This window comes from Cetorhinus maximus, unplaced genomic scaffold (genome assembly GCF_964194155.1).
Source record: "Cetorhinus maximus unplaced genomic scaffold, sCetMax3.hap1.1 HAP1_SCAFFOLD_4292, whole genome shotgun sequence".
Taxonomy (NCBI): domain Eukaryota; kingdom Metazoa; phylum Chordata; class Chondrichthyes; order Lamniformes; family Cetorhinidae; genus Cetorhinus; species Cetorhinus maximus.
Genome location: NW_027600196.1, coordinates 2,501 through 10,000, shown reverse-complemented (window position 1 = coordinate 10,000; position 7,500 = coordinate 2,501).

Here is a 7,500-nt window from a genome sequence, read left to right as displayed (position 1 = left end):
ACACTCGGGTGAAGGCGGCGGACCTGGCGATCCAACACCCGTTCCTTCACTGGAAAATCGTGCCACTCGTTTAACATTATCGGCGCCTCGGCCTCACAAGGCGCTGTGGCTTCGAGAGGTGCGCCAGCCACCACTCGAACATGCTAATGTGTCCGTCTGTGACCCGCAGGAAACAGAAGAGCGAGGGTATTCCGCTCAGCCTCAGCGCCAGCATACGCGCTGGCCGGCCGAGGGCCCTACCGCATCGGACACCTAGCACCGCATCTTTCCTTTGAGGAGCGAGACACACGCACACCGCTTCCCCGCCACCGAGCACACGTCTGCTTTCGGAGCCAGCGTGGCCTCGCTCGGGTACTGGTTCAACCGCGGGTGGAGGGGTGGTCCGCAGCGGTGCAATTTTCTTATTTTTGCAACAACCGAAGCAACCTGCTGGCGCTCGCACGGCTAGGAAATGCCGACTGGCGTGCGTCGCCTGCGTTCAAAACGGTTCTGGGCACGCACACGGTGTTGACTCTGCCCATGTCAAACACTGCAGTGTGCAACCCAAGGGGACTCAGGCACCCCGCCCGCCCCCTAGGTGCCTGTGAACAGGCTTTGTATTTTTATTTTTCATCATCAAGTACACCGCCAGGTGAAACTTTGTGATTTTTTTTTTTGCTGCTCATAAATACAATTTTCTTATTTGTAAAACAACGGAAGCAACCTGTTGGCGCTCGCACGGAGAGGAAATGCCGACCGGCGTGCGTCGCCTGCGTTCAAAAGGGTTCTGGGCACGCACACAGTGTTGACTCTGTCCATGTCAAACACTCTAGTGTGCAACCCAAGGGGACTCAGGCACCCCCGCCCCAAAGGTGCCTGTGAACAGACTTTGTATTTTTATTTTTCATCATCAAGTACACCGCCAGGTGACACTTTGTGATTTTTTTTGTTCATAAATACACATGTATATATATATATATATATTTGACACTTTGTCATTTTGTCTGTTCTTTTCGCCACAGGCCAAGTTTATTAAACCAGGGTTACCACCGGTCTGGACCCTGGCCGATATTTCAGACCGACAACGGAGTTCGGAAAGCCCGCACAAATTCATCTTAAATCCTCATATAGGACTTCCGAGAGCTCTTTGAAAGGTATTCTATTTGAAAACGCTTACCACCCTCAAAGTCGCACTTTTCTGGGCATTTTTAAAGTGTGACCGTTGTCTGAAAATGTTCTGAAAATCGTGTCCCCGAAAATCTCCGGGTACCCCGCCAACCTCCCCTGCCAACAATTGCAACCGTAAGGTCGGGCGGTAGGCCTACCGTCCAGGAGGCCCCAAAGCCCGCAAAACGCCATTTTGCCATTTTCTCATCGGGACTTCCGAGGGGAACTCATTAACGAGCTCCAGGAGTGGTATGCCAGAAATTGCAACTTGACCCGTCGCCGGGCACACCCGCTACTCTCTGCGGGAATACCCCCACCGGGTGCCGGGTAAAGGCCTCGGATCTGACCTCATGGACTTCCGTCTGCGCACGGATTTTGCTCTCGCGGGCCCAAGAGCCACTTTCCACGGCCTACCAACGCAATCCGAAGTGCATTGGCCAACCATTACAACGGGAAACACTTTGCCTCTCCACCAGAGACTAAGTCCAATTGGTTAACCATTTCTCAGGAAAACACTTTGCCTCTCTGCCAGAGACTTAAGTCCAATTGGTTAACCATTTCTCATGGCCGCAATTTGCCTGCCGTTCAGAGACCAAGTCCAATTGGTTAACCATTTCTCTTGAAAACACTTTGCCTCTCCGCCAGAGACTAAGTCCAATTGGTTAACCATTTCTCAGGAAAACGCTTTGCCTCTCTGCCAGAGACTAAGTCCAATTGGTTAACCATTTCTCTTGAAAACACTTTGCCTCTCTGCCAGAGACTAAGTCCAATTGGTTATCCATTTCTCGTGAAAACACTTTGCCTCTCTGCCAGAGACTAAGTCCAATTGGTTAACCATTTCTCAGGAAAACACTTTGCCTCTCTGCCAGAGACTAAGTCCAATTGGTTAACCATTTCTCGTGAAAACACTTTGTCTCTCCGCCAGAGACTAAGTCCAATTGGTTAATCATTTCTCAAGGCCACAATTTGCCTGCCGTTCAGAGACCAAGTCCAATTGGTTAACCATTTCTCTTGAAATCACTTTGCCTCTCTGCCAGAGACTAAGTCCAATTGGTTAACCATTTCTCTTGAAAACACTTTGCCTCTCTGCCAGAGACTAAGTCCATTTGGTTAACCATTTCTCTTGAAAACACTTTGTCTCTCCGCCAGAGACTAAGTCCAATTGGTTAACCATTTCTCGTGAAAACACTTTGTCTCTCCGCCAGAGACTAAGTCCAATTGGTTAACCATTTCTCTGGAAAACACTTTGCCTCTCTGCCAGAGACTAAGTCCAATTGGTTAACCATTTCTCAGGAAAACACTTTGCCTCTCTGCCAGAGACTAAGTCCCATTGGTTAACCATTTCTCGTGAAAACACTTTGTCTCTCCGCCAGAGACTAAGTCCAATTGGTTAATCATTTCTCAAGGCCACAATTTGCCTGCCGTTCAGAGACCAAGTCCAAATTGGTTACCCATTTCTCTTGAAAACACTTTGCCTCTCTGCCAGAGACTAAGTCCAATTGGTTAACCATTTCTCTTGAAAACACTTTGTCTCTCCGCCAGAGACGAAGTCCAATTGGTTAACCATTTCTCTTGAAAACACTTTGCCTCTCTGCCAGAGACTAAGTCCAATTGGTTAACCATTTCTCGTGAAAACACTTTGCCTCTCTGCCAGAGACTAAGTCCAATTGGTTAATCATTTCTCTTGAAAACACTTTGCCTCTCTGCCAGAGACTAAGTCCAATTGGTTAACCATTTCTCGTGAGAACACTTTGCCTCTCTGCCAGAGACTAAGTCCAATTGGTTCACCATTTCTCTTGAAAACACTTTGTCTCTCCGCCAGAGACTAAGTCCAATTGGTTAACCATTTCTCTGGAAAACACTTTGCCTCTCTGCCAGAGACTAAGTCCAATTGGTTAACCATTTCTCTTGAAAACACTTTGCCTCTCTGCCAGAGACTAAGTCCAATTGGTTAACCATTTCTCGTGAAAACACTTTGCCTCTCTGCCAGAGACTAAGTCCAATTGGTTAACCATTTCTCAGTGGCACACCGAGGGCAATCTGTAACGTCTCGCGGGCCCGGGGGCCCCTTTGCACGGCCTGCCAATGCAATCCGAGGCGCACTGTCCTTCGTTTGGTTAACCATTTCTCAGGGGCACACCGAGGGCACCCTGCATTGTCTCGCGGGCCCGGAGGCCACTTTGCACGGCCTGCCAATGCAATCCGAGGTGCTTCGCCCTTGGCCGCCTTCCCGGCCGGCTTCGGGACGTTTCGGGGGCTCTCACCGGGGCAAATCCGGTCCCCCGGGCGATTAGGAGGCCTCCCCGGGCAGGCCCGGGCTTCAGGCCGCCGCTTTTCCATCCCGGCCGAAAGAGGCGAAAAATGCCGAAAATGGCCAAAAATGGCCGCCGGCAGGGCCTGTCGGTCGGTTTGGCGGCAGCCTGGGTCGGTCCCTGCAGACCTGGAGGCTCGAGAAGGTTTTTGGCGATGTCGACCGATTCTCGATTTGCCACCTCCTACTATTCTGCAGGTACCCCGCCAACCTCCCCTGCCAACAATTCCAACCGTAAGGTCGGGCGGTAGTCCTACCGTCCAGGAGGTCCCAAAGCCCGCAAAACGCCATTTTGCCCTTTCCTCATCGGGACTTCCGAGGGGAACTCATTAACCAGCTCCAGGAGTGGCATGCCAGAAAATGCAACTTGACCCGTCGCCGGGCAGATTCGCTACTCTCTGCGGGAATACCCCCACCGGGTGCCGGGTAAAGGCCTCGGATCTGACCTCATGGACTTCCGTCTGTGCACGGATTTTGCTCTCGCGGGCCCAAGAGCCACTTTGCCCGGCCTGCCAATGCAACCCGAGGTCCATTGTCCTCATTGGTTAACCATTTCTCGTGAAAACACTTTGCCTCTCTGCCAGAGACGAAGTCCAATTGGTTAACCATTTCTCAGGGGCTCACCGAGGGCAATCTGTAACGTCTCGCGGGCCCGGGGGCCCCTTTGCACGGCCTGCCAATGCAATCCGAGGCGCACTGTCCTTCGTTTGGTTAACCATTTCTCAGGGGCACACCGAGGGCACCCTGCATTGTCTCGCGGGCCCGGAGGCCACTTTGCACGGCCTGCGAATGCAATCCGAGGTGCTTCGTCCTTGGCCGCCTTCCCGGCCGGCTTCGGGACGTTTCCGGGGCTCTCACCGGGGCAAATCCGGTCCCCCGGGCGATTAGGAGGCCTCCCCGGGCAGGCCCGGGCTTCAGGCCGCCGCTTTTCCATCCCGGCCGAAAGAGGCGAAAAATGCCGAAAATGGCCAAAAATGGCCGCCGGCAGGGCCTGTCGGTCGGTTTGGCGGCAGCCTGGGTCGGTCCCTGCAGACCTGGAGGCTCGAGAAGGTTTTTGGCGATGTCGACCGATTCTCGATTTGCCACCTCCTACTATTCTGCAGGTACCCCGCCAACCTCCCCTGCCGACAATTCCAACCGTAAGGTCGGGCGGTAGTCCTACCGACGAAGAGGCCCCAAAGCCCGCAAAACGCCATTTTGCCCTTTCCTCATCGGGACTTCCGAGGGGAACTCATGAACCAGCTCCAGGAGTGGCATGCCAGAAATTGCAACTTGACCCGTCGCCGGGCGCACTCGCTGCTCTTTGCGGGAATACCCCCACCGGGCGCCGGGTAAGAGCCTCGGATCTGACCTCATGGGCTTCCGTCCTCGCACGGATTTTGCTCTCCCGGGCCCAGGGGCCACTTTCCCCGGCCTTGCGAAGGCAATCGGAGGTGCTTCGCCCTCGAAACCGCCTTCCCGGCCGGCTTCGGGACGTTTCCGGGGCAAATCCGGTCCCGCGGGCGAAGGGGAGCCTTCCCCGGGCACGCCCGGGCTTCAGGCCGCCGCTTTCCGTGACCTACCGAAAGACGCGAAAAATGCCGAAAATGGCCAAAAATGGCCGCCCGGCACGGCCTCGCGGTCGGTTTGGGGGCAGCCTGGGTCGGTCCCTGCAGACCTGGAGGCTCGAGAAGGCACTTGGCGATGTCGACCGATTCTCGATTTGCCACCTCCTACTATTCTGCAGGTACCCCGCCAACCTCCCCAGCCAACAAATCGCAAATGCCGATCGGCGGGTGACCGTCCGGTAGTCATGCCGACGAAGAGGCACCTAGGCCCCGCAAACGCTTCCAAATCCGACCCCATCCCGGACCGGTTCTTTTTTAAAAAAGGCTCCCAGGATTCCGGATTTTTTCCTGCCGCACTCGGGACCACCCGACGGACACGAAACCGGGAACCTTTCCCCGGTCCGACCCTCCTCGGCCCGGCCAGCCGACGCCGAAGCGGCCGACTGGTTAATGATTTCACCCTGCTCCGACGTGACGCGTTTTCCAACCGCGCATGCGCGGCTCTGCCACCCGAACCGCCCCCTCACGTGGGGGCTCTGGGTCCGCCCCCCGGCAGCCATTTCCTCCTGCCGGTCCGTTATTTTACGCCGTTTTTCGCCCTCCAGCCCTGCCGGAATGCTGCCTGCTCGCTGGTTAACCATTTCGCTCCCTGCACTTCGGCTTCTGCCCTGCTGGGGAAGCCCGCTGCTGCCTCTAACCGTACTCACGGGCGGGCGGCTCTCCTGCGCGGCCTCCGGCCACGCCCCCTCACCTGGTTTGCTGGGAACCCGCCCCCGGCAGCCTGTTACTCGTGCCGGTTCGGTCTTATCGGCCCTTTTTGCACCTTCCCTGCCTGCTGGCATGCTTCGGCTCACCGGTCAACCGGTTCCCCGTTCTCCACTTAGACTTTTGAGCTGCGGGGCTGGTCTGCCGCGAACTGCACCCGTATTACGGGGCGGGCGGCTCTACTGCCCGTACGGCTGCCCTGCCTGTTAACTGGTTAACCGTTTCCCCGTCCACTACTTCGTCCCTGGACCTGCCGGTGTGTTCTGCAGCTAACTGCACCCGTATTACGGGGCGGGACGCTCCGCTTACCGGCCGGCTGCCATGCCTGCTTAACTGGTCAACCATTTACTCACATATACTTAGCCCCTGGAGCTGCTGGGCTGGTCGGCGACCTAACTGCACCCTTGTTGCCGGGAGGTCGGCACTAATTGCCGGCCGGCCGGCTGCCCTGCCTGCTAACTGGTAAACCCTTTACCCACATGTACTTAGCCCCTGGATACTGATGGGCTGTTCTGCACCTAACTGCACCCTGATTAGCGGGCGGGCGGCTGTAATTACCGGCCGGCTGCCCTGCCTGCTAACTGGTTAACCATTTACCCACATGTACTTAGCCCCTGGAAACTGATGGGCTGTTCTGCAACTCACTGCACCCTTACTGGCGGGCGGACAGGCGGCCGGCTCTAATTACCGGCCGGCCGGCTGCCCTGCCTTGCTAACTGGTTAACCATTTACCCACATGTACTTAGCCCCTGGAAACTGATGGGCTGTTCTGCACCTAACTGCACCCTTATTAGCGGGCGGGCGGCTGTAATTACCGGCCGGCTGCCCTGCCTGCTAACTGGTTAACCTTTTACCCACATGTACTTAGCCCCTGGAAACTGATGGGCTGTTCTGCACCAAACTGCACCCTTATTAGCGGGCGGGCGGGCGGCTCTAATTGCCGGCCGGCTGCTCTGCCTGCTAACTGGTTAACCATTGACCCACATGTACTTAGCCCCTGGAGCTGATGGGCTGTTCTGCACCTAACTGCACCTTGATTAGCGGGCGGGCGGCTCTAATTGCCGGCCGGCTGCTCTGCCTGCTAACTGGTTCACCATTTACCCACATGTACTTAGCCCCTGGAAACTGATGGGCTGTTCTGCACCTAACTGCACCTTGATTAGCGGGCGGGCGGCTCTAATTGCCGGCCGGCTGCTCTGCCTGCTAACTGGTTCACCATTTACCCACATGTACTTAGCCCCTGGAAACTGATGGGCTGTTCTGCACCTAACTGCACCCTGATTCGCGGGCGGGCGGCTCTAATTGCCGGCCGGCTGCTCTGCCTGCTAACTGGTTAACCATTTACCCACATGTACTTAGCCCCTGGAAACTGATGGGCTGTTCTGCACCTAACTGCACCCTGATTAGCGGGCGGGCGGCTCTAATTGCCGGCCGGCTGCTCTGCCTGCTAACTGGTTAACCATTTACCCACATGTACTTAGCCCCTGGAAACTGATGGGCTGTTCTGCACCTAACTGCACCCTTATTAGCGGGCGGGCGGCTGTAATTACCGGCCGGCTGCCCTGCCTGCTAACTGGTTCATCATTTACCCACATGTACTTAGCCCCTGGAGCCGCTGGGCTGGTCTGCACCTAACTGCACCCTTATTAGCGGGCGGACAGGCGGCCGGCTCTAATTACCGGCCGGCCGGCTGCCCTGCCTGCTAACTGGTTCACCATTTACCCACATGTC